The sequence below is a fragment of the Tyto alba genome, unplaced genomic scaffold (assembly GCF_018691265.1).
Source record: "Tyto alba isolate M040663 unplaced genomic scaffold, T.alba_DEE_v4.0 Super-Scaffold_5, whole genome shotgun sequence".
Lineage (NCBI taxonomy): Eukaryota > Metazoa > Chordata > Aves > Strigiformes > Tytonidae > Tyto > Tyto alba.
In genome coordinates, this window is record NW_024881326.1 from 2,746,968 (window position 1) to 2,774,838 (window position 27,871).

A 27,871-nucleotide genomic window follows, 5' to 3' on the forward strand; every position below is an offset into this window, starting at 1 on the left:
TGAACAGCAGTGAAGGGGCTTCCATCGGTTTGCAGGAGGACAGGCAGGCCAGGAGGCAGCTGCCCAACCCGGGCCGCCTGCAAACCCAAAATGGGTCGAGACCACGTGGAGCAGAGGACGGACAGCGTGGAAGGAGCACGAGTGGCAGAACTGCAGCAACAAAACCCAACAAACGCTCTTTTACTTCCCAAAATACTACGTCAGCTCAACTGCTTTTGAGACAGCAAGGAAGGAGCCGAGAGTTTCGGGAAACACAATTCACCCATACCCTGTAACGATGAAAGGACTCCTAGCACAGGAAGGAATTAATAATTTGGTCACCACACCAGCAAGCACCCCCCCCCCTAAAAACCAGATTAATCTCCCACCATCTGCTTTAATAGCAGAATTTCTGCTAAGTGGTTTTCCCCTACACAGACCCACATATAGCCATGTAAACATACAAACAAACCATTTGGCTTCCCGCAGTCACGGGGTACGCAGCTGCTCGGAGAAGGGCTCGGTGCCTTGACACGATGCCAAGGTTGAATTCCTGCCATCCCATTTATTCCTACCCCTCTCCCCCCGCCAGCGCCGTGCAAACTCTTCAAGGCTGCCGACTCATCGGGGGAAGCACCTTGGGCTACCTCCCCTCCTATTGCCCCCCCAAATCACTGCCCATGTAACGCGGCAGGCTGAGAGCCTGAAAATAGAATTTCGCTGTAAGTGACTGCAAAAAAAGAACAAAGATGAGAGGAAGGGACTTCCGTGCTATTCTTTTTCTCGTGACAGCTCTCCCCTCTTCTGTATGCAACTGGCATCTCCAGCTCTGTGAGCCCCAGTGCACACACCGAAAGCACCCCCAAAAAAGCGTTTTTGCAGAATTACTTAGAAGGTACCACGCCTGCTAGTGGAATAAAAAATAAAACCCCTGAGTCAAGGAGACTGTCCTTATTTGGTTGGAAAAGCAGAAAGGTCACCGCAAGTAGTATATAAAAATACATGCTAACATTGAAGAGGTATAAACACAATACTAAGTAACACTTTTTATAACCAGCTCAGTATTTAACTCTTGCCCAGTGGCCTTTGATAAATCTGAAGCATTTTAACAAAGCAAGGAAGCTTTTCGTTGCTATTTAGCAGAACGGGGAAAGTAAAGCGTAAGAGAATCAAACTGCTCAAGACATCAAGGACCAAGTCAGAAATAAAAAGCCAGGTCATCTCGTCCAGCTCCTCCACCACCAAACGCCAGGCTGCTGCATTTAAATAGAAATACTCTTGTTAGCCGTAAGCGATGCAGACTCATTAACATTTATTTTAGTGTTATAAAATATATTTTTAAATACTTGAAGAAATAGTCTGGAGGAAGTGCTAAAGCTCTGAGCATATTTTCAATATGTCCCAGCTTTTCCAGAGAGATTTCAGACCTCCTGGAAAGACACACACCGTCTCAGAGGCTGCAGCGCGGGAGCGTGCGGATACCTCCAACCAACCCAGAAAAGCAGCACATGCAAATCCCCTGCCCTTGTTTCTCCTCCCAGATTGTTCACTAAGAGGTAAATCTAAAAATGCCGTTGATTTAAATTACTCATGGACAGCAGAAACCCGAAACTATCATTTCCCACATGTTTTTAATGCGTGTGGGTGTTTATATGTGAATAACAGTTGGAAACAGAGGAACCCGATGCCTGTAGAGACACCTCCTCGAGGAGCACGCCAGCAGAAATCCCAGCCAGCACGCACAATTCCTGCTGGAACAACTGCCACGGAGCCCAAGGTCAGCGCGCGGGTCCCGGCCAGACTGCACCTTAACCCAAAAGCTAATGGAGACAACCCCTGTTTGCAACTTTTAATTAGCCCAGTGGAGCCAGGGCATGACCGGGAAGAGGAAAGGCAGCCGCTCCTCATCCTCGGGGAGAGCAGGCAGCACGGGCAGCAGCCCTCAGTCAGGAGAGAGCTTTGGGGCTTGGTGGAGAGGAGCAGGAGCGGGTTTTCCAGCGGTATCCATAAGGGCATCCAGAGAAAACCAGGGTGCGGGAGGATGCTGAGCCACAGAGGCCGAAGACAGGGTCAGTGCAGAGAACAGAAACCAGAGGTACACCCCGACACAGGGTGCCTGATTTTTACCAACCCCAAATGTATCAGGAACACGGCGGATGCATTTTATCTTATATATACACTTTACAAAGCAACTCCAGTTTTCCACGTGACCCAGCCAGCCTTGGACCACCCACCTCGGACAAAATAAAAATGGCAGAAGGCACGGAGGGAGAAGAAACAGTTTTCTTCTTTTCCACTGTCAGCAAAGCTATTGCACAACTAGCGTTTTACAGGCTCCCCCTAATTTCAGAGTGGCCTTTAAATCGGTGGTTTGGTGGGGGAAAGGAAGAACCGAGACAACCCCTGCAGCTTCGGAGCGGGTTGGGTGCACGCCCGCCGCCCCCAGCTCGCAGACGGTGCCTTCCCCAGGACCGCCCCGGCGCTGGAGGAGCCGCCGACGCTCCGATTCGCGAAGCCGCGGGTCGTCTCCCCGCCGCGGAGACGGAGGGACGCGCTCTGGAGCCCAGCCGCGGTGGGCCCTGGCTCCGTGCAGATGGCAGCGGTTTGGCTACCCGGTGCGAAGCGCAGTCTGCACGAGCTACCGCGTACACCAAGTTCAAAGTCAAAATGAACATTTGTTCTACAACAAAACACATTGCAAATGATCCTTAACAAATTTTAACTGTTGGTACAGTCAGATAAGAGCACAGTAGCATCTATCATACCCTGTCGTTATTGCAAGCTCTGTGCTGCTAAACATATGAGTGGCAACGCAGAGATCTGTATTTTGTATTTCAGTATAAATTATAGAGCAGCATAATAGACCTGAAGGGGCAGCTCCGCTCTTTCCTGCATCGCTTCCTTCACGTTTTTAAGCCCATTAAATTTCTTCCCATTTAGCTGCTTTATTTTGGTGCCTTGCTGCATAAAATCGTTCTGCATTCACCAAGCGGCGAAGCCGAATAAATAATCACAAAACTTCCCTGCAAAAACTCCGAGCTGTTATGTAAAGCAGAGAGGGTATCAGCAGATAGAGACAACTCGGAGGCAACCTGAGGTTTGGTATTCTGTGTCAGCTTGACACACAGGGGAAATAACCCTTTAATCCAGTGCAGTGTATTTCATTTACTGTAGTGTTATCCAGTTCGAAGATGTTATGAAAGGAATCCCTGGAGAGACTTAAGACTTCAAAACCAGCCTGAGTTTGAACTTAATTCCACCGTTGCAAAAGGCTGTAGCCGTGGAAGATGACCTTTTCCGTACCTTGCATGCCAGGAGCCATGCTGCCTCATAATGTCACGCCAAATTAGAATATTCTCTTTTTGTTTTACTCAGGATTTTGTTTTGTCTTTTCTTTTTAATTAAAAGCATCTGTCACTATTAATGAAAAGGGGGAAGAAAGAAGAGGGGGGAAAAAAAAAAAAAGAAAAAAATCAATAACACAAACAGATTAAAAATGGTGATGTCAAGAGAGGTGGGGAGAGCCAAAAAGGCGGGTAATTAACAGCGGGACTTTCACCTCTGCGTGCGCTCGTCACCGGAGCCCAGGGTCAGGATGGAACGAGCATCGGCACCATCCCCTTGCTGCTCATCGCCCACCCGAAACAAAGGGGTGCTCATGCCCCATCCCCACCCTGGTCTCCCCGCAAACATAACCCCCAAATCCCACCGGCGGCGAGAGCTCGGGTGGTCTCCTTCCTCATCTCAGAGAGGAAAGAAGGGAAAACCACCTTCAAAATGCAGATCTCGAAGTTGCTCAGGTCTTGCCAAGGTTATCCTGAATAAAAGTTCAGATATATTTAAAATAAAAGACCATAAATCCATGTTAGGGAAACAGAAGGTGGTGGAACTCCCTGTGATGACAGGGATGAAGGCGGGCGGTCTGATCTTCAACCAACTGCAGGAGCCTTGCTGACCAAAGGGGGTTTTTAAGCAGTCCTGCAGGAAGCTTATTAAATAAATTAGGGAAATCCCAGGTAAAAGTTGTTTGCTGGTGTTAATCATGTCCATGGACTTTACTATTTGAGGTGAACTGTAAAAGGCCAGTTTTCACTCGCTGCATCTTACAATCGGGATCGTGAATGTAATTAAATGTAAATTTATATTTTCCAAAAATACGGTTCCCTCACAAAATACTAAATTAATTATAAAATGTCTTCATAATGTGAAATTATTTAGCCTGTTAGAGCGGTACAAACAGCTTTATTGTATCATTAATAGTTAGAAACGTTCAGTCAGCACAGTAGAAAAAAACGTAAACTAAATATGTCAAGGATAGATACCTTGCTTTCTACTTTCACTATTTTTTTAACGTCTTATTTCATGGTAGATAAGTGAAAAATCTTTTTACCTGACTTAGTGAGAGGCTCATTTACTCATGCAAATTTAAAACCAAGTGTCATAATAGAATGAAATTATAAAAACATATCAAAAAGAAGTTAGCGAGTCACTAAATTTAGCTCCTAATGGAGTTCAGCCTGTCTTAGACAGTTGTATGTTAATGGGAAGAGCTACAGGGCTCGGTAAACATCAGAGCGCCGCTTAGAAACCATCACACGTGCACGGGGTTTCTGGAGGAAGCCCTTCAAGTTTACAGCCTTCCACACCTTGATCTAAGGGAATCTCGAATTTTGATCCCAGCCAAGGTTACGAGCACGCCTAGCATAAAAGACATTAAAACGCACGGCGATGATCTCGGTGCAAGCGCTGGGTTCTGCGGAGCCGCTCTGCAAACGCCGGCCCCGGGGCAGACCTGGGATGATTTGCAGGCTAGATACTTCACGTGCGTAGGGATTTTCTAAATCCGTACAACATATTACGGCTGACACGGTGAAGCGCTGACTTTGTGGGCTGGAAGATACTTAGCAACTTAAGGGCTTGGCTCTGAATCTGGGTAGATCCAAGTAACAAAGAAAAACTGGTGCATCTGAAATAACGGCAGCAAACCACACGCCGGGGCAGGAGCAGTATCCTGCGTTACAAGTTGTTTTTTTTTTTTTTTTTTTTTTTTTTTGACTTGCTGGTAGTCCGAGAACAGCACCAACATGAAGTTTTTATTCTCAGAACCAGTCTCTTATTCCAGGAATAAGCCAAGAAGATGAAAGGGTTAGAAGAGAAGGAAACAGGAGAGTCAAGGTTAAGATGTGACCAGTCCATCTGGAACGACTTCAGTATTCATCAAAACCAAAGCACCAAACAGGCACAGTGGGGAAAAAGATGCCTCTGCAGAGAAATTGGCTTAAGATATAGGGAGGCAATTTCCTCAAGATGATAACGTCCATACCCCTGCCCATCGGCCCGGGCTCGGATTTGGGTCCCAGTCATGGGACCCCCCAGATTCTCCGACGGGGCGGCCGCAGCAGAAACCGCAGGCGGGTGGGAGCAACAGTGCCCCGTGCGAGCCCCCGCCGCCCGCTCGACCGCAGCTGAAGCGTGAAGCCGGGGCCCAACACCCCACAAAAGGAAGAAAGGAAGATTTCCCGTGCTTTTCCCAGCAGAAAATCATGGAAGTAAGACCCTGTACCGAGAAGAGGTAAGGGAACTGGTGGAAAAAACCATCAAATTGCATTAAGGGCCACGTTAAAGGTTTACAACACAGTCTTCACACGAGTCCACTGACATTCCCGAACCATTATCGACCCACAGGTCAAACCAGAAACAAAAAATACCGATTTTAGAAAATATCACTTGTTGTGACACAAAAAAGCCACCCTGTCCCTAAGCACGGGTAAACACAGAGACCTTGCCACACGAGCAAAAAAATCTGCTGCAGAGCTATACTGGAACTACAGAATCATTAACCTGTCCCTGTCTTGTGAAACACAAAGGCTCATACCAGGAATTAGGAAGATGTCCTACATAAATGCTTTAATCAATTTGCGAAATTTTGCTCCCTTCTTGGAGGCGTGCGACATGGCACTTTTTGCTCCCGTGGATTGCCACAGTTCCCAATTTTATTTTTATCCTGAGTTAGATATGAATCAGGATTTGCAGAAGACAAAACAACGCACTGTAATCATCCAGCATGCCAATTAAACTAAAAGATACCCTGGAAATTAAAATTAAATGCCATATCTATGAAAAGAAACAGACAGCTTCCTCAGAAACGACAAAAAAGCCCATATTATAGGAACATGACTGTGGCAGTCCAAAATCGTAGCCGAAGCAGTTATATAACTTACTATCATCCTTCACATCTGCATACTGTAGATCTTCATCAAATTGTGTATGTTTTTGCACATTTATCATCAAGATTTATTGAAGTTGATTCCATAAATTTCATTTAGTTGTTCACTGCTGCTATTTGTTTCCAAGGCAACAAATGCACTTTGCCCAAGCTGCACAGTAAATCATGATTGTTCGGAATTTGGGGGTCCCTGCCCCTCGTGCTGCACAACGGCTGCACCTCCCAGCGCAAACAACAGCACCGGCTCGGCAATAATTAGCAACAGATTTGGTGGGCATTTAGAGAGAAAAAAAAAAAAAAAAAAAAAAAAAAATCCAGGCTATGGAAGAAAAATGCAAAACTAAGCAGGCAGACAGTGGGCTGCCAGCAGGGAGATAGGATTCATGCAAAGCCCCCTCTCCTATCTCATTTACACCTCGGATGGCTGGAGGTTGAGAAATCCATTCGCAGGTTCAGGAGGAGTCGGAAGGCTCTTTCTGCAAAAAAAAAATAATGATAAGCAAGTCGTCTTCTCATTGTCGTTGTTGCAAAAGGGACACCTGCAATACTAAGGGAAGCAGAAAAGCGGAGGCTTTACAAACATGGCACCCGCGCCTGCATCCCCCCCAGGGGGGCAGCCGCCGGCTCTGCCGCTGCGGGGAGCGGGAGCCCGAGGCCCCGAAAACTTGCGGGCAACTTGGCAAAAGTTCAGCTCGGGATAGGGGAAACTCTCAGTCCAACCTGCGAGAGCGTAGCGTCGTTATTTCAATTTTCGGCAGCTGAGCTGCAGGAGGTGGGCAGCTCCGAGCACTGGCTCCCTTGCCCAATTTCACGCTATTCGAAAAGCGGCGGCAAAGCCGCCCCATCCACACCGGCGTTAAAAATGCTCCGGAGCCACCCAGGAGCATCTCTCCCCTCTGCACCTGCGGCACGAGCCGCAGCAATAACCCAGCACGTCCCACACGGGACCGCTAAAACACCTTTTAAATAAAGGGGAGTAAAAGAAGAGACTGCAACTGCAGGAAGGCAAAAATCAAACGCACGAAACTGAGCTAAAACGCGCTCTGTGCTCCTGGAGACTCCTCCGGGGAAAAGCCTCACGCAAAAAGCCATTACTTCAGCATTTCTAAAAACAAAACCAATCTCGTACGCGATGCTGATATTTTAATGGGACACGACGTTTTTTGAAAGACAATGCAGTTATTTTTGTTTATCTGCCATAAGCAAATATCCATGACTGCAAAACTGCTGTATAAGAGGCAGCTGACAAACTCAGCACACTGGCGTTGGCCAGTACAGACCAAACTGGAAACTTCAGGGTGCGAAGCAGGGAAACCCACATGCAGCTTCCAAACCCAGCCATGGTTGTGCCATGGAACTGCAGTGACCGCAGAGGAGCCAGCCCCAATTACCCAGAACACAGGAAGCTGCAATTCCTTCCCTTTTTCCCTTTTTTTAAACAAAAATCGCTCTCAAACCCTTTGTTGGATTGCACATTCCCCTGGATTCACAAATTATTCCCAGAGTGATCAACAAAGACAGTATCCCTGATGACAAAGGCCACTAGTTTTGCCGCTTTCAGCCTCAGAAACGTTAAAAGATTGTTTGCTTTCTAAGTGCAAGTCCACGTTTAAGAGGAATAAAGAATTTGCTATAGCAGGCTGGATCAATGATGCAGCAAGCCAAGCATGCGACCTCCAGCAGGGTGGCTGGCTCCAGCGCTCCTGGAAACAATAAAATAACCTTACGCTGCTCCTGATCAACTGCACAATGCAGGAAATGGGGGAAAAACTTCCTTCTGACCCTTGATGCAACGAGCTGCCTCCTTTAGCCGAACCGGTTGCGCTTATTAACGCTCTAATTATCGGGCATATTCATCCCTGTCTCCCCCTTCATTGCAACGACTGGCATCCGGGATGCAGAGCTGGCTTCCACAGCCACGACACTGGTAGGATGCAAGCAGGACAGTTGGGAATGAAACAGCGTCGCCTCCAGTTCAGTAGCAGGGGAGAAGAGCCCTCTCACCGTCACGTCACAAGGACGGAGCACGGCGGCAGCGCCCAGGCGTAATCCCCGTCACGGGCAGGGATGCTGCCCCTTAACAACGGCCGCGTTTCTCTGATAGCAGCAAACGGAAATCCACCCTGCAAACACCACCGTCTCTTCCGACAAAGGTACCATCGTGCTGCCCACGAGGCACCAGTGACAAACTGCATTAACTACCCCGATCAGAAGAGAGCTCCAGCCTCACCCCTTTACTCGCGACGGCGGTCTCCACCGTTTAACGCGAGCCTGAAAAAGAACACGCTCCAATAGGCAGCTTCTCGTTTTACGCTACGATAAATGAAAAGCAACCCAGAGGGTGCAGCCCGTGGATCGCCCTCTTTTTGCAGGAATGGCGTTGGAAGCGCGCGGTCCTGCAAGCGGTCGACGGCTGGAGAACATCCCCGCGCTGCTGAAAACATCTCATATTAGAATATTCTCCAGCCAGCAGCACAAAAGCAGGGAGAGGGTATAAAAAGCCTTTGAGGAGGGTGTATAAATAACTATAGGTAACATTTGTATGCTATAAAAATCCTCTGGTTTTGGCCCAGCTTTGCAAGCACGAGTTTCCTCTCCCAGTGCGTTGCCTGTGCTTTGGAGACCGGCTTCCCCTTCCCTTCCAGCCAGCGCATCGGGGAGAGGGCAGGGACTCCTCTGAACCCCCTACTGCACCCTCAGAAGAATGGCAGGCGAGTGAATTCCCCTTGCCAGCTGTTTAAAAGAGATCCTATCAAGGCTGATGGGACCAAAAATTGGATATATTGGGCTAGATTCTTCCAGGGGTTACAGGCGTGGGGCGGCTAAGGGCTGGAGAAGGGTTGGGATTTAACGTGTCTTCGTTAGACATAAAAAGCAAGCAACTACGTGCGTGCACGCGGGCATACCCAGATCTCACGTTCGCTCTCCTTCTCCAAAATAAATACTCTCTGCCCTCTGAAGTAAGAATCGCGAGCTGCCAGCCTCCGAGCTGGGTGAAAACACATCGAGGAGCGCAGCCGGTGCGTGTGCATGTGACACAGGCATCTGCATATCACGCCACCCCTCTGCCTCCCTCCCTCCTGCTCGCCGGGTCCATTCTTACCAACCAGCAGAGGATAAAAATGCTCTTAAAAAGACCTAATTTTCCTCCCCGGCTATTTGTTGGCGATGCAGCCCACGGGTTCACGCAGCCAAAGGAGCGCTCCCCGCTCAGAAAGGGAATTTCACAGCGACAGCCTCGGCTCGGCAAGGCTGTCCCCTCTCCTCCGCCACAGTAGCTGCATCCCCAAAGATGCTCCAGCCCAGCCCCATCACCCTCAACGCTTCCCCCCCTGGTTCTCCCCTGGATGAAGCAGCGTCCTGGCACGTCCGTCCAGCCGCGGTCTCGCCTCGCATCCCCCCCCCCCCCCCAAAATCTCTGAAGGAGGGGCACGGCGAAGGCAGGGAGGGAGCGACCCCCTCCCGCGGCGCGCCGGGAAGCGGGGCTGCAGAACAAGGCTCGGCGATGAGTGCTGGCAAAGCTCCGCTTTACCACCCGGTGAGCAGCTCCCCGTGGCGTGCAGGTGGCTCCTTTGATTCCTGATTATTTGTCAGCCCTTGCTTCTTCTGGCTGGCGCCGTGCCTAGGCCGAACTTTGCCGCAGAGCCGGTCAACCCCACCGAACGAGCCTCTCCCAAACGGGCTCTCGGAGCTCCCGCGCCCGCGGGAAGGGAACGTACGAGCCCGCGTTGCCCTGCGGTGGAGGGGACCCAACTGCCTTTCCAGCGAGGGGTCCTCACCAGCGGTTATCAAACGATGCCCGGGGACAAACCTCGCACGGCAAGGAAAGCGTGTGAGAGCTTCCGACTGGAGCTATTAGAAAAATTCCTGTGGAAAACCACTAATTCATCAAGGCCAAAACGTTGCGCGGGAATACGCCAGTTTTCGCAGAAATCTCACCAGGGGTGTTTTGTAAACTCGGGGACGCCCGGAGCAGCTCAGAGTTTCATCTCCCAGCCAGGGAGACCTGGCTCCAAGTCCCTGCTGTGTCCAGCTCCAACCAAGCGTCACCTCCCACACCCCTCCAGGGGCAAAGCCCACGGAGAAAAACCAGTGGAGTAAAACCATCCAAGGGTGCTCAGCACCAAAAAAAGAAAGCACAAAGGTACGGATGAGCCACTACAGAGCAGCAAACTGCGGTGTCAAATCCACAGATTTGCAGGCCATGAACAGCAGCTACCTCGGTCCCACACTCCCCAACAGAGAAAGCTGGAGACAAGACTCGCTGGGGAATTTAAGCATCCTCCAGCTTACCGTACATGCAGCTGGTTCGTTTGGCCTTTTTTTAACTTTGCACAAATCCTGCTTTAATTCCCCCAGCGTTTCGGGCACATGTGTTTCTGAATCTGGGTTTGGCCCTTCTGCTGAAGCTCCATGCGTGCGAGAGCGTCTGTACACAGCGGGGACTATTCGTATTTGTGGGAGAATGAAGGGAGCTAATTCAGGGCTTTGGCAAGATGAAAGGAAAACCTTAATTAAAATAAGTTTTTAAACCCATCAAGATTTTTTTTTTTATCTTATTCAGATTAGCAGCCATCCTAAGATTACACTCTGAATCTAAATGTACTGCTTCTCTTCAGACGTTGTGCTCTTTGCACACAAAGCCCTTAAGACATCAAAACTCTCGCCAACCTAATAAAATAAAAATGGGGGAAAAGTACATCTGACAGTAACTAAAGTTACATGGAGTTCATCAAAGAATGCAAGTAAAGTCCTTATTTTGCAAAAAACTTCCTTCCCCCTAAGGCAGCTCAGAACAAGCACTTCTGGAAGCACACCGCTATAAATGTAGGGTCTAAGCAGCTCTTCTTCTCGCACGAGAAAGCTGCCAGCAAAAGGGCTGGTTCACACCCGGGTTTGCACGATCAGGACATGACCCCGCAAATTCCCCCGAGCAGGCAGACACCAAGAGCAGCAACTTGCCTGAGCAACTCTGCCCACCCCGTGCTGGGCTGCAGGCACAAGTCCTCATCCTCAGCTTAGGGAACCTCGTCCCAGGGCAAACGTAGAGGTGGGACAAGGATACGTTTCCACAGCAGGCTGATTTTTAAAGAAAATTCCCAAATTGAAGCTCTCTGCCTGTTTGCAATGCTCACGTTCACCCCGACAGAGAAGGAGTAATGAGTGATCAACAGCGCGTGATAAAATGCAATTTATCATCACGGTTCCCCAACCCATGGCTTTGGCTTTCACCGCTGTGTACGTAGACCCCAGGCACCCACCAGCACCTCCTGGAGAGAGTTTTTTTTGTGCCACATTTCAAGAGTTACGGCAACGGTCTCACACAAACATGTTTTTACAATAAAGAGCAAGCACAGAGAGGGAGAGTCTTCTTACCATAATTCCAATTTTTAAAAATTACATGGAACGCAGGGAAACATCCTCCCCGCTCTGCGGTTCCTCCAGTAACACCCGTCCTTACCTTCTGGTCAACTAACTGAGCCCAGCCCTAGAGAAGAGAACAGGATTTGGGCCGCTGGCTGCAGAGGCAGCCCTCCCAGCCCTGCCTTCGGGGCTGATGCAGCCTGGCTCGCTGCGACACACGGCCAGGCAGGGAGGAGGCAATGCAGCGTTTCTGAGCAAACCCCGCCATTCAACAGATTTTTTTTTTTTTTTTTTTTTTTGCTCTCCATCCCTGCCCCACAGCAGTCCGAGTGAGTGCATTATCCGGATTGCATACCAGGTACCATTAGTTTGATATTGAGTTTGCTTTAAGAAAAAGAACCACCAAATCAATTTCTTGGGAGGATAAACTTGCAGCTAAAGGGAAAAACTACAATTACACTTTTCAGCCATGAAAAGTAAATCAGATGGTGCTGAAATCCCAGCAGAAAACACAGATTAATTAAAGTCTGCACTTTCTAAATCTGTTATTCAACTAAACACAGCTGTTAAAAAAATGATGCCTTTGCTGTAATTTTCATGTACATTCATACCACTGAAATACAGCGAAAAACATTATTAAGTGCGTTCAGTGCGCTGCTGAAGTTGTACAGGAAAAGAAAGCACACCTATATGTTTAATTATGACAAGGATGGTTTTATCTAAAAGAAGAAATTTCACTCGGGGGCTCAAATGCTGTCTCCGAGGAAGGGATCGAATTTATTGCCATGGGGCAAGAGCAGGGAGGGAACCTCGGGGTGGAGAAAGGGGCATCGCCCCAGCGGGGCGGGAGCTGGGTGCTCCCTCCTCCCGCCTCCCCGGTCCGGGCCCACGGCACGCACCATCCACCAGCAGATCCCGGCCCTCCTTCTGGTGCAAAACCACTTGTACTTCCCAGCGCTCCTGGCCATCTGTCCGTCACAGGCAGCGCTTCCCAATTCCACTGATTTCATTAACCCTAATATATTTTAAGATCGTACCAAAAAAAACAAACAAACAAAAAAAAAAAAAACACAAACCAAAAACCACCCCAAACCACCAACCGCAAACGAGTTTCTTCACCAGGCCTCCTCTAAACCCCGTCAAGAGGCTCGTGCTGAACCCTGCGAGCTTCGGCTCAAGCTCTGCTTCCACACGGAGCCCGTTTATTCGCCGGGAGGCGGCGCGGTTATCGGCGCAGCGCTCGAGATCGTACGAGAGACACAACCCCGGTCCCCCCGCGGGGGTTCTGCGCAGGGTGGGTAACGCTGGCAGAGCGCAGCTCCCACCGACACGCTCTCAGGTGGGGAAAACACGACATGCCTGAAACAAAAGCTTTCCTTCTCTCTTTCTTTTTTTTTTTTTTTTTTTTCCTCCCCACCCCCAGCCCACCCCCCCCCCCCGCCTTCTCTCCAAGTCTACATCAACGATCAAAGTGGAGAGCTCCTTGCTCTGTCACAGAGGGAAGTGAAATTGCCGTGATTTGAATGCAACCTAAAAGGCACTCTGCAATTCAACTCAATCAGTACAAACTTACTTCCCAGCCCTGACGCAGCTGTTCCTCCCCTATAAAAGAGAAAATAATACTTGAACCGTGCCTCCTCTGCAAGGGGGAGAAGGCATGGGAGAGCCCTCACTGCCTCTCAATCCTTCTGAAATCACTTCAGCTTAAAATATAATTAGCATGATCTAATACAGTAATATATTAATATTGGCAATAGCTCCTTGCCTTAATATCAGCCTGTAAAGCCTCTCATAATCTAGACTCACGATCGCTGCAGTCAACGGCAAGGTGTCGACGCCGCCCCCGACGCACGCTCGCAGGTATTCGCGGCCGGGGGGGGGACCCCGCGACCTTTTTGGGGGGAGCAGCCGCCCAGCAGGCGCCAGCGCCCGGCTCGCCGAGCCTGAACCCCAGGGTCCCCCCGCAAGGCTCCGCCACGGGCCTGTGACGGGCACCCGGTACCACACCTGGAACTGCAGTTAGGACGTGGAGTGTAACGAGTCCTCGCGCGCATTTGACCTGCAATAAAAAAAAAATCACTGTATTTTCATTCCCCTCTTTTTTTTTTTTTTTTTTTTTTTTTTTTTTTTTTTTTTTTTGGTAAGGGAAGAAAAATCGGGTGGGGAAAAAAACATCTCCAAATTCGGAGAGACTCTAAAAAAGCGTGCTTGGGTCTGAGGAGACCCCTGAGTCTCTCCCATGGCAATGGTCAGTCAGCTCTGCGTAACAAGAAATGTGTTGACCAAACTGGTCTAAGTAACTACTCCACAACTTCACAGAAAAAGACACTTCTCAGTAGGTTTTATTGTCTCTGGCTTTTGCATAAAACACCTCACTGCATCTACTTATTATTGCTCCTCTACCTAATCTACCCAACCATATCAAGCATGAACCTTTTGCAAGTTCCTGAAACATGATCAACTAGAAGAAAAAACAATTAAAGCCAAGGATGTGTCGATAAAAAAGAGAAGCTCCATTTTTTTCAGGGATGAGCAAGATGCACTGGTAGCAAAGTACTTCCTATAATCTTCCATTACAGGGTGAAGGTTTTAATAAAAAGAAATAAAAAGAGCTCACATTTTGATCTTTTCCCAGAGCTAGACATGGTTTAATTAGCTTGATCTCATTATGTAAACTGGAGAGGAAAAAAGAACACCATTAAAGCAATATCCCACTGGCAAATGAGACAACCTTGACATCAACTAAGATATTTTCTTGGAAAAGTCTCCCCTGCCTGCGATGCAGTCTCCACACCTCTTCCTCATCACAAGATCTTCATCATCCCACCTCTTCCAGCTGCCCTGCTCAATTCAAAGGCATTTCTTGGTTTCTGCACCCCTCCAAGCAGCCTGAAACATGCCAGTAGTAAAAAAATCAAGCTAGACGTTGACTTGGTTCTATTTAGCCTGGGATCATTCAGCATGTTCTTTAGAAAAGATCAACTGGAACTAAACATTGCCATAATATACTCCATCTTTTAAAGTACATACTTTTGTAATAACACATTTAGAATTCAATAAGAAAAGCGAGAATTACAAACAAGGTGTCCATAATGAGCCTCAATATAATTATTAAACCAGATAAAGTAGGCCTGGTTTTCAATACAAGAAAGTTATTTGTACCTTAATGATAATGAAATGTAAAAAGCATCTGTAATTTCCGCTGAAATGTATTGCAGAAAGTCAACTTAGTGCACGTCACTTTGTTAAGACTATTCTTATTATTGTGTTTGCAATGACAGCAAAATGCTTCTTAGTTCCAACTCCTGGGATATATAAAAATATGATTAGAGCACTATAACAATACAACAATGGATTAATTTGCCCAACCATTACATTTGGATCTGAAAGACTTTTATAATTTATTTTACCAACTGAAAGGTGGTTATTTTGGGATCCTGGCTCATAACAAAGTCGTTCAGTGCAGCATTTTGAAATTTTTTTTTTTTTTTTTTTTTCTGTATTCCAGCACCAGCAATACTGCAAAGTTAACCGTGATTGTCGCCTGTTTGCCTGTCACCCTGAGCTTTTGTGCTAGCCCTCTGCCATGCCTTACCCTGTGATTTAGCTTGGGCTGCTCCAGAGCCAGAGCTGGGCCACCGACTCAAAAGGGCATCACACATCCCAGAGCCTGCAAAACACCAGAGCAGTGCCAATTTATCTGGTAAAACTGTTGCCCAACTAAAAGAAACCGATATTTTGAGGGGATGTTTAACAATATTAGCTACACCAGGAAAGAAGAGCATAAAGAACTAATCAGTGTCGAACAGTGCAGCTAACAAACGTAGAGCAAAAGGTGTTGAGAAATTTGGCCTGAAGGGCAGGCGATATAAAGGAAAATAATTAATAACTCATCTGCTGCATGGCAGCGGGAGCCGTCCTCTACAACTGCAAGATTAACATGAAATAATCACAGATTATTAGCAAATTCATGTGCTCACCCTCAAGTTAAACCAATGCTGTTTAGAAAGGAGTAGAAGTTGCCATCTTGGCCTAAAATGGAGACCAGAACCAAGTTTTTTCAACAAAGCAAAAGCCCCTAGGGACCTCAATTACGGTGCTATTCGAAAGGAAGTGAATATGCAGAGGCAGGAACAAGGATCAGAAATAAAGACTAAATTAGGAAATGCGCAGCAGTGGCGCGATACCAGGGCCAGGACAACCGAACAGCCCTGCCGTCGCTCTCCTCTTGCCACCGGCACCACCGCCGTTTCGTTTGACTAGACCCAAATTTCACTCGTTGAGGCAAAAGCCTTTCCCAGACTCTTTGCTCCAACCCTGTCCATTCTTGTGACGACTCCCTCTCTTAAATTTGCTCCCCTCTGCTATTTTCCTCGGGCTGCTGGCCCTGGAGAACACCCTGCTCTGAGCACCTCTCCCAGGATAACATCCCCACGCTGCTCAGCACACCTCCTCACATCTGCACTGCCACGCGCAGGTACACAAACACGTCCTTGGCCAAACGCAGAAGAGTTGGCAGGAGCCAGTTTAAGGCCGAGCTAAAGGAAAAGCATTCCAGCAGGGTTTCAGGAGGCAAGCCGGGTATTTTGGGAACAGCACCACTGAACCACGCACGGGTGGTCCAAGCCAACTCTCCTGGTAATTAGCAGCACAGTCCTGACCCCTGGGGTCTTGTCCCACAGAGACCCAACGGCAGGAGAGTCTTCTCCAACAGGTCTCAATCCACGAGAAAGGATGCTCAACATTATGGAAGAGACCATCTTCTGCAGGAACTACTTGATAGTTTAATGACATTACGGGAAAATAAATACGAGCGCTATGCTTCCATGAGTCAAGACTACATTCTCAGTTTTATACTCCTGTACTTGTTTCACACCCTTTGTACTACACTGTAAACAGCCTGCCAGCCTCACCACCAGAAAAATAAAGCTTTTAGTCTTGTTTTGAATGCTGACGTCAGCCTTCGCTGTCTTTTCCTCAGCCCCTCAAAGCACGTCGTTCCTTCTCGTCTACCCTGAACGCACCACAAGCACTCCCAAGGTGATGGCGCTGCCTGGGTTAACAAGACAAAAAATTAATGCAACGCCCCTTTTAATTGCAGTGGCAAGGCAGAGAAAAGCAAGTGCAAAGCGATGCTTGACTTGCTCATGCTCTCTGCTTTTAGCCAGCACAAGCTGCCGAGGCAGGGCCCACTGACATTGGGAAAACAGAACTAATACAGGCTTTCCATGGCTTTAACCCATCGCATACAGATAACGCAGCTACTTCATTTCTGGATCATTGTTTCACTAATATCCTCAGCTTTTAGGCAATGAGACTTATTACATAGCAAATTGCCCAAATCTTGCAATAGATTTTTTTTTTTTTTTTCCTAAAAGACATTTTAGGGGAGTAAGAGATTGATCTCTTCATCTTCCTATGTAACTCCAGTTATTTCACAAATAACTTTTACGCTTATTTTGGGGTTTTACAAAAGTGAATTTGGCCAAGTATAATATGCCACATGCCCTTTTTCACTTGAGAATAAAACAGACCAGAATCTTCCACGTTATTTCCAGAAAAGAGGAAAAACAAAGATGGGGTGACGCTCAGTGATAGGGCTGCTAAAAAGTGTCACTGAAGTCTTCTGAAAGGTCTCATGCTCCCAGTTTTTAATTAAAGTCATAAAGCCTGTCTATAAAGGATCTATTCCAGATTTTCTTCCCTAAAGAGTTTGGGGCAGAAGCCACTGGGTGAAGATTACAAACATAACGTGCAATTGGCAGCTCAAAAGAAGGATCGATCTAAAAAAACCTGGAATTTTCAGAGGTTTTGAGCAGTCTGAAATACTGTGGCTCAGATCTATGTGTAGTATTTCATAAGGGTTCTGTCCCCTCCCCAGCCTACAGTAAGACTGATTTAGAAGCCAGGTAGCAGGATAGCATGGATTTTGGAAAGGAAGAGGAGGGTAAAAGACAAAAGCAGGCATGCGTGCACACAGAGTTGTCTTAAAACTCCTCCTGCCCTGCTTTCCATATGAAATCATATGAGCTTCCCATTCATTACTATCAGAGCTTTTGCTGGATTTGGATGATTGCCCAATTGCTACTGTTGCCAGAAATCCAAAACATCAGAGGGGTGATTCATCTGACGCCTCGACAGCTCCGGAGCTGGGCTGAGGAGGAGAGAGGAACCCCCCAAACCCCCAAACATCGCGATGGAGTCCTCTCGCATCCTGCCCGGCTGCCCCTCTCCCGCTCGCTCGCGGCGTTACCGAAGGACAGCTGGCTTAGTAGCAGTAGCAAACGCAGCTTTACCTGTATTTTCTTTGTCCGCACCACAGGAGCTAATCGTCGTAACAGAGCAAAACTGTATTTCCATACTGGCAAAGCTCTTCCGCATAGATGCCGTTTAAGTCTTGTTTATACGGTGCTCACTCATCCAAAGAGTTAGCAACTAGAGAACAAGAGGGGCTTTGTACCTCCATGCTCTGCTATGTTAAAAATTGATTTAGCATAATGGTTTCAAAGAGATTAAAATCCAATTTTGTAAATCAAAGCAGGAACTGTACTGACTCACTTCTACAGCAGCAGCAAAGAACCTGCTGAATTCCGAAAACAAGTCGCAGCCCTGATCCTCTATTAATGCAGAGAAAGTAATTAACCAATCAAAACCACAGTTTAATAAGCTGTATTTTACTGTATGCATCTGCTCTCTATCCTCACATCAATAACAAGACAGGATTTTCACCTGGAAAAGAAGAAAAAGCAGCGTCTGGGTTAGCCAGAGCTTCTCAGGTAGCACCGTCCAGCTGACCTGCTCAGTGTGGAAGGGCTGTTCATGGCAAAACCAACATGAGATCCTTTCTCCTCGAAGTATTTATCATCATTCAGAATTCAGCTTTGCGTTATTCCAGTTCTATAAATCGCTTTTAGCACTGAACTTCTTTTTTAAAAAAAAAAAAAAACAAAAACAAAAACAAAAAAACAACAAAACACAGAAGAACCAAACCGCAAATGGGTAAAATAAGATAATTTGAGACAAAACAAATGGGCTCTAGAGATGTCCTACGGACTCCAAAATACAACCTATCTCCTTCAAGGAAAACACATTCCCTTTAATATCCTGGATATGCAGATATAGCTGTAAAGAAAAAAAAAAATCCCCACGTTCAGAACCATTTATAGGAAGTATCTTTGATGGTTACGGCATCTTTTGAAGAAAAATGCAGACACACTTAACAGAGCCTGATGCATACCACGCAGCACGGAGATGTTATGTGATGCAGACAACCCAGGACTCATTAGATCTTTTAAACAAATTTCTCATCATTCCTTACAAGCAGTACAGAAATCTTATCACTAATTCACATATGAGAAAGCAATCTGAGCTTTAAAGAGCACCTGAAGCTTTACACAGGCACATAAGAAATCATGGATATTCAAGCTCATGTATTTACATAGATGAGGTGAAGTTTGGGCTTTTTAAAAATTTTGGTTTCTTTTAGAGGAAGGGTATTGGCACGTTCCCTGGCTTTTTTTTTAATGCAAAAGTTAGCCTTGTTTATGCTATTTATTTCTCACCTAAATCAAGAAGATCTCTGTGCTACTACATAGAGGTGTTTTGTGTCTATCAGCATTCCCCAGCTCTACAAAATCCAGTCTACAGAATCCCTGTGGAAAAACAAGAACTTGGCCCCAGGGACACATTTAGGGAAGTTTGAAGCCACGTAAATGGGAAGCTGGGAGGAAGCCCTCACGTCACAGACATTATCACAATGAATTTTTTCGAGCTGGGAGCAACGAAGAGCAAGTAGTCACAAATTTCCCGTTGAGAAGAGCGAGATTAAAGAAATTCATACAGAGAACGGTGCACGCAGGCATCGCCGGGGAGGCAGCGTCAGATCCACGCCGCGCGCCCAGGATGCAAAAACTGGAAAGGCCTTTGCCAAGCCTAGATCCGAGACGATGACTCCAAGATGCCTTGAACAAAGTGGGTGAAGTTCTTCACTCAACAGCACATACTCTTTTATTTTGGTGTGCACTCGAAGCCCCCACCGCAGCGTGCTGCGGAGGCAGGTGCAAAAAGGAAGGAAGAAATTGTTCTTTCTTCTCCCACTGGCACACGAACCAAGTACAAACGTCCCTCAACTAGTAACACCCTCCAAATCCCCCAACAGCTGCAGTTTCGATGGCATTTCATCTAATCCAGCAATTCTTTGCATGAAAAGCAACCACCTCGGCCATACTTGGGCGATTACAGATTTAGGTGGATTTCTGTTGGTGCTGAGTTAATTCACGATGCTTCGAGCAGCCCGTCACAGTGAGACGGTAGGCATGTCACCAGGGGACAGAGATGAACTGCCTCGCCTCCAGCTAGGGTTTCCAATCCAATTCCCGAATTTAACAACTGGAAGAGAATTTGCATGATCACACTGGTACAGCCAGCATAAAAAAGGCTCTCTTTTTTTTTTTTTTTTTCCCCAAAAAACTGCGAGGAATGCTTTGGAAATGCTGCCTCAACATGCATCCATCTCTCACTCTCTCTATCACCATCATCAAGAACCTTCAACATACTGCAGCAGCTCTCACCTCGCAAGTTTTTAGTCCTGTTGCTTTTATCTCAAACGAAGCTATATGAAAAATGGTGGGCTATTATTTCAAGGAGAAAATGATCTTGCACTGAGAACTCAATGGCTTTCCCAGCTTCCACACTTGCGGGAAGGATGCCTTCTGGGAGCCACTGGTTGCCACAGACTCAGGGCACCCCTGAGATCCTGGCCCACCGCCGCTCAGGGCTGAGGACTGGAGGGAAAAAGGTGCTGTGCTGAGAGACGGGGTGAGGCAAAAAAGTTATGCAAATGGGAAAAATGAATATTTAAATAAAACATTTATTAAGAACAGACTAACTCTGTCAATCAATACTCACTTTAGGTTTTCTGTGTGCACGTTTGGAGGGGCTGCACAATAACCAGTTTGGGTTTTTGCAGGGTATATTTAGTTCTGTATTTAAAAGTGCAGCTTCCTGAAAGATTTCTTTTTTTTTTTTTTAACGAAGTACATTTCCTTGTGTAAAGGAGAACAAATTGCTACTTAAACTTTCTTCTATTGTCTATTTGCCTGCAATTTCCACCTCATTTACAGCCTTTTTGTGTCTGCCCTTTTGTTTAGTTTTACCTTTGACATTCTCTTAATTTCTCTTCAGAGATACCTGACACCTTTACATTAAACTCACAATACGCATAATACAGGAGTTTTTGGAGAAAGGCTGCTCAACAGCAACAGCTCCGAGCCAGACTGAGAACCCTGATGTCTGCCAGGAGGTGCGGTTTTGAAAATCATTTCTCAGCTGCAGAGAAAATTTTGAATCATTTTGAAAATGATTTCTCAGCTCGAAAGTTTGTAGGGAGAGCAAGGAGCGCTGGCAGGCGTGGGGGACCTGCCGATGCTGCCAGTTTCTTTGCAACTCCAGCACCCTTACGCTGCATAAACCAAGATCCCGGGCAACATTTACCTTCCCTTTGTGCCCATGTGTTCTCAAATAAATTGGGAATAAACCACCGAGCTGGGCCAGATGTGAGGAGGGAGATGGAGGAGTTGGTTACTTAATGCTGGTGAGCTCTTTAATATCTATCACCGCAAGGAATCAAGCTTTAAAATTAATTGGTAATATGATAAAGAGCTTTGGGGCAAGAAAGCCATTTAAGATGACCATCCCTTTCAGGTTAGCAGAATGTAAAAAACCCACGTAGTTGCCTGACAGCACATTCGACAACTTGATTACATATTGTGATAAGTAATAGAAGAATTTTGCTTTCGCTAAAAGTAATTAAACAATTACTTCTTAGGCTAAAGCTATTATTAGTACAATGATCCAAATTTTAAGAAAAGCAAAAGACTTTACTACTGGGAAAAGAAAAGGGGGGAATTGATCTGAGGAAACACCAACCCAACAGCCCCCCCTCCTTGGGATGCTCACCAGATGGTCCATATCAAAGGGTGGTAACTCCTTTGCAATGGAATGAGAAAGAACAGAATGGGCCATCCCTGGTAACCCTTGTCCTTGAGATAAGAGAGGAACTGAAACCACCGAGCCATAAAAGACAAAGGAGCTGCAAATTGGCCCAGACTTGAAGGACAAGGTGTATGGTGACCACAGGACTGAAGAAAGAAGAAGGTAAGATTGTAGAAGAAGCCAGGAGGCGTGCCGAAGGTGTTGAAACTGGCAGCTGGGTGGATAAAAGGGGGTTTGAAACTTAAACAATTTGGTGAGCCTGGACGGAGCTGCGACTCCTCGGCCACCCCAGCGCTGCATTTGCTCTCTTACCTTAATAAAGATTCATTAATCCATATTTGATTGTGATTTGCCTTAATCTACCTATAACAATATCATTGTGTCCAGCTGTAGATAAAGTGAAGAATTTCCTTCCCTGCTTCAGTCCTCACTGGCAATGCAGGAAACCCAGTGTAAGGAGGCAGGGAGTTTTGAGGATTCGTGGCAGAAATAGGGATGATAAGCAGTTGCATCCCCATTAATGTTTAAGCGTGAGGCGGTTCCTCCCCGCCGTCCCCCGGCCGAGGACACCGTCGGTGGGTTGTCTTCAGCAGCAGGGCTGGTACCTGGAGCTGATCCCCATCACCAAGACTGGGAAAAAACGTGATGGTGCTTTGCAAACAAGGCTATGCCACTAAACCTTGCTCTGCTGAGCAGCTGCCAAAGGCTAGCAGTTACAATGGCTGACCTGCGTCAAATGTTAATTTGTTCTCCAGCGTTTGGATTTGTTTGAGTGCTGGGGGAAAACCCAGCTTTGCCCCTTCCTTCCCCCCACCCAAAAGCCCTCCTCGATTTGGCCAGATCTGCCAGCCTTGCAGCACAGCTCAAACAGGATTTGGGCAGCAATGCCAGCTCACGGCTACTCCTCCTGCCCTCCCGGGCTAAACTGCAGCTGGCCCAGGTTCCCAGCACAGCACAGCATGCAGCGGCACCCGCTGACCATCAGTGCTGACTGTTCAAGCTCAAAGGTTGTGCAACGACATCCCTCAGCCTCCACAACTCCCTCCTCCTCCTCCTCCTCCTCCCAGTAGTTTTTTTAAAATGACTTTAGTGCCACTCCGCTGTGCATGTCCAGGGCAGCCTGGTGCCCAGCTCTCCACTGGTATTTGGGGAGCAGGAGCTCTACCACCATCCAAGGGTCTCAATTTTCCTCAGAGCTCTCACAGATTGCCAGGACTCAGCCCATCACTAACGCCGAGCGGGGATGCAACCCTTGCTCAAGAACAATCCCACTCGTCCCTCCCCATCTCAGCCGAGTCCCCTAATCACCACCGACCTAAATCCCCCTTCTCCTGCAGCCCCCATGCCTCCTGCAGCCTGGCCACTCCTCGGCGCGAGGTGGGAGATGACCCACCCCGAGTGGGTTCCTGCTCAGCCCAACAGGTTTTGCTTCTCGGCCGTCCCCTCCCCAGGGCTCCTCTGGGTTTGCAGAAGATGCGCAGCACCAGCCTGCAGCTCCCCATCCTCCTCCCCGGGGCCAGTCAGGCACGGGCACACCAAACTTAGCAGAGTCAAAGCATTTTGCTGCATCTTGGTGCTTTTCATTCTCAGTTTCCTTTCAAAGAGTGTTCCAGTTCAGTATCTGCTGATAACAATAGATGGGTTATATTATATTGCTGTTAGAAGAAATAACGAGAGTCTCCTCCACCTCTCCGTCTTTCAGAGACCGTTGAAGCTGGAGCGATACTTCACTGGCACACCAGGAAGAGGGCACACTCTAAATGGTTATTTTGAAAAGCATTAAGCTCATCACCCCAATCCTCAGTGGATCAGACACTCCGCTTTTGCTAACGCTTCCATTTTGTTTGCAGAATAAAGTGAAATGGGTTTTCCCCTAAATGTTTGCACTCGTTTTCTCTCCAAGCACTCATTTACTCTTGCTTTCTCCCCTTCTGATCTAAAACCACACCAGCTGTTCGGTTTTGCTCCTCAAGCAGGACAATCTGCCCATTTTCCTTCGCCTTTAAGAAGAAAAAAGGAGGAAGGGGGGAGCAAACCAAACAAATAAAGAAAAAAAAACCCAAACCTCAAACTGAAGACAGTCAGGAATTGGCACCTCCATCAAACACACTGTGATGACAATAACATTAAAAAAAAAACCAAACAAACAAACAAAAAAAAACAACAAAAACAAAAAACCCAGAAGTAGCACAAAGACTCTTGGCTGTGAAAACGTGCGTTTCCCAGAATTTCTCCCGGGGCTGCAGATCTCGCCTGCTCCGAAGACGCAGGAGCCAGGATAAAGCCCTGCGAGGTGCCGGCGGCGCAGCTCCCCCTTCCCCAGCACCTCGCTTTCCTCCTGGAAACACCGCCACCGGGCCCGCAGAGCGCCGGGCCGGAAATTCCGAGAGCGCCGAGATTTGATTTTCATCTACTTTGTTAAATTTCTGCTAATTGCTTTCAACGTACTTCCTCCGCCGGAGTCTTTATAGCTTAATTCCTCATGGGCATTCCATTCTGGAGTTTTACTAAGTACAGAAGGAAAATGAAATCTTAACTGCACGGCAGTGATGTAATCGCTAATGGCCTTTGTAAGAAATGCAAGCAGGGTTGGGGTTTTTGGTTGGGTGTTTGTTTTTTTTTTGCCACCTATGGCCTTCCTCAAATTTCCTAAGTCGATGAAAACCGAACAAAAGAAGCTGCAGTCCTATAAATACTATGAAGCAGTGAGGCTGGACGTGATGTAATGCAGTCCAGTATTTTATAATTAGCACATCGGAAAGTACAGTGAAAAGACTCTGAATTGAAAAACTTGAGCTCAAGTTTTATTAAAATACATCACTAACTTCCTGGGCTAGACTAAGATAAGTTGTCACCACAAACGAAGAAATTTCCAAGCATTTTCAGTCGTCAGCAAGCTACAGCTAACAGGAGTGAATGCATTAACACTCTTACTCTTAGACAACAAGGACGTAAGATCTATAACTCCCAAACAATATTATGCATAGAGCATACTTTTCATCATTACACATTAATAGATTTGGGAGTGAAAGTTGGAGGGGTGGTGTTACATGTCAAAATTAATTATAATGCCAATAAGCTGCAATTCAACAGGGAAGATCAGGTTGACTAAATTATTGTGTTGAGTTATCAGCACTGAAAAATCAACTGAAAGAGGCTGTAGCCCTTTGCTGCAAATCCAAAGGTGGATTGAAAAATAATGAGAAGTTAAAAAAAAATTCCCAGACCAATCCATTGCAGAGGGTTTTAAGTGACTAAGGACAGCTTCAAGTTTGTCTGAATTTACCTAGGATATAATTTTGCACTACAGCTGTTAGAGAGTTCAATTGGATCTTACCTTTTCATCACGGGCTTGCTAAAATTTGGGGCCAGTGGCTACAAACTATGTCAATTCAGGCGAATCAGACTATTTGCTTCCTTGGTAACATAAAGCCATAGAGGAGACTTCAGCTCCACTTCTGTAAGACTTTCTCAGTATCTTTCCAGGTCAGGCACCTCCATCATCCATAAACAGATTCCATGAATTCCACCTGGGCTGAAAATGCGCCAGTTGGCAACTTCAGAATACCACAATTAACATAACATTGCTAAAACAAAACCAGAACAAAAGAACCCCCAAACCAATCCAAAACCCCTACAAGCAGAGAACCACCCCCTAAACCCTAAGCGTTTAAGCATTCAATATGTCTTCATAAGAGCCAGAGTGCTAAGAAGAATATTATTGTGAACAAGGATGAGAACAAACAAGCAAGTACTACATGGACATTTAATTCATACAGAGTCAATTAAATGTTAATAATAAAATACAGTATGAGTTAATGCTAGACAAAAGGATTAAGGAATGAGGGAGGACTTATTTATAAACATACAAATGAAAACCTGGTTTAAGAAGAAGTAGGGGAATTAATAAAAGATAAAGAGAATGATTCAAATATGGCTAAGAAGGGGAATTCCTTTATTAAATTTGTCTTCAAAAGTAAATTAAGAAAAGAAGCCTGCGCTATCAGAGAGTGATGGCGAGTTTATAAAAATAGCTACCACCAAAGGAGAGAAAAAGGGAGTATCTGGAAAATGCAGACATGTGCCAAATCACTCAATCTGTGCAATTAACCGAAGAAATCAAGTGTTGTTATTTGTGAAGAATTATTTTTTAAAAGGGAAATTTAGCAAATTCCTTCAAAACAGAAGTCTAATACCTAATTCTGGAAATTACTTAAACGGATGGATGCAATTAACTTCTATTCCTAGCAAAAGAACGGGAGAAAACATTAAGAAAAAAGTATCTGTTGCAGATAGCAGTGCAGCAAGCTGCAAGAAGTACAGATTTGCAGAGAACACCTCTTGTTATGCACAGTTGGTTTGTTAGCACAAATTATGTATTTAACGAAAAGAAGAAAGGCAATGCCACATGGATTATGGTCGGGATTTCGAGAGTCAGTCCTGAAACCAAGAGCAATAGTCCTGCAAAAATCCGAGCAACCTCAGTTCTCCCTACTTCAGAAGGGATTAGGATTTAGCACCTGTAAGACTCGAGGCCAACTGAAACCACTTTTTTCTCCCCAAGGCCAGACCCAAAGTTTACTGACAGCCACGGGACTCTGTCCGCGCACTCCACTCCACGAGACGCAAATTAGACGCCAAATAGATTTTCATCGATTCGAACCTCAATGTATTTACACATCTGAAAGCTGATTAAAGACTCACAAAACAAAGGAGTTGGAGGCAACTGCCAAGGTATCACATGGATCTGTGTTAGATTTAATCTCAACAGCTTTGTCAACAATCGGGAAGAGGAAAGAATATGGCTTATTAAATTTCACCTACTATGCACTGAAACACATTGCAGGACTTGACAGGAAAAATACATGCAAAGAGAGTATTGCTTTGATTGATTGGGACATCTTAATTTAAGAAAGGTGCCTGTCTTCTCTCAGGACCACCTTGTCAACGTCATTCAGGGAAGAAACTTCCCTGTCCTCTTCAGGAGGCCCTCCCAAACCTGCCAGATCCGAAAGAAGATGGAAAAAATCACATATATTTTTCTGTCTGGAAAAAATAAAACCGATACTGAGGAGATCTATCATCAAAACATGGCCATGCTCTGGGAAGATGATGTTGGGAATGCATCCATCCAAACAGGGCCCTAGAAAGGCAGAGGGCAAGCAGCTCAAGATGAAATTGCAGAAGGATGCGGCGGCTAAAAAGACAGCTTCTTTTCAGAGACAGAAAACACAGAAACACGTATCGCAGGATGTTACAGTCTCCTCTCTCTACAGATGTAATTAATCCATAAATGGAATAATGTATTCACTTCTGGACACCTCATTACCAGAAAGACATTGACAAATTGAACAGAGTACAAAGAAAACAACAAAAATGCTTAAGGGTTTGAAGGGAAAAATTTCTACGGAAAGATCAAAAGATCTGAATACGTCCAGCTCTAAGCAAGCACACAACTTAGTAGGACAAGATATATATCTATATGTGTTTGAAAGGTGTAAACATCTAGCAGAAAAAACAGCATGGGGGGCTATTAGGAGGAAAAATGGAATGAAATTATTAAAAAAGAAAAATTAAGATTAAAATCTTCTTGTCCTATTAGGATGCACAGTTAATCTCGAGGAATGCAGTGAACATGTCAGTGCAAGAGAACTGGACTAGACTGGACAAATGCTTAATAAATATACAGCTTGGATAACTGCACACCAACCAGAAGTAGGGTTGGGAACTTCTATGTCTGATCTCCGATGTGTCTTTCTTTTATTTTATATATTGATACAAAATCCACCCGTGGATAGGAAAAAAAAAAAAAAAAACAAACCAAAAAAACCATGAAAGGTGTATGTGCATGGCCGCCTCAAACCAGATCAAAACTGAAGGACTCAATCCTGTCCTCACTTGTTCTCCCAAAACTGCAGCGGGTCTGTAATGGTAATGAACACTGCAAAGGCAGCCAAAAGGGGAAAAAACCCCGTGTGTTAGACCACGTGCATGAAGAGGTAATGAAAGTTGATGAATTTCAGCCATTTATCACCGTGTCTAACTGATGCTGCTTTAAATAACCTGAACTGCTCTTACACCTCCCTTCCAGTGCCACAAACCTTTCTCAAGCAAACACTGTCTTCAAGTCAATCAGACTTTGCCCAGGGAGATCCTGCTGGGTCAGATTAAGCCTTTGTGTCAGGAAACGTTCAATACCAACATATTGCTCCTCTTCTACTTACCACACAGTATACCAACTAACTTAAGTCAATGCTATATTGAAAGAAGATAATTAAAAAATTACATTAAGCCAGATGCAAGCCTACA

At 46.1% G+C, this 27,871-nt stretch overlaps 1 protein-coding gene across 2 annotated transcripts in view; it reads right to left on the reverse strand.

The window, feature by feature from the left end:
- NEXMIF (neurite extension and migration factor) overlaps window positions 1–27,871 on the reverse strand; it is a 170,109-nt gene that overhangs the window by 54,673 nt on the left and 87,565 nt on the right. The gene's annotated exons all lie outside the window — the stretch shown is intronic.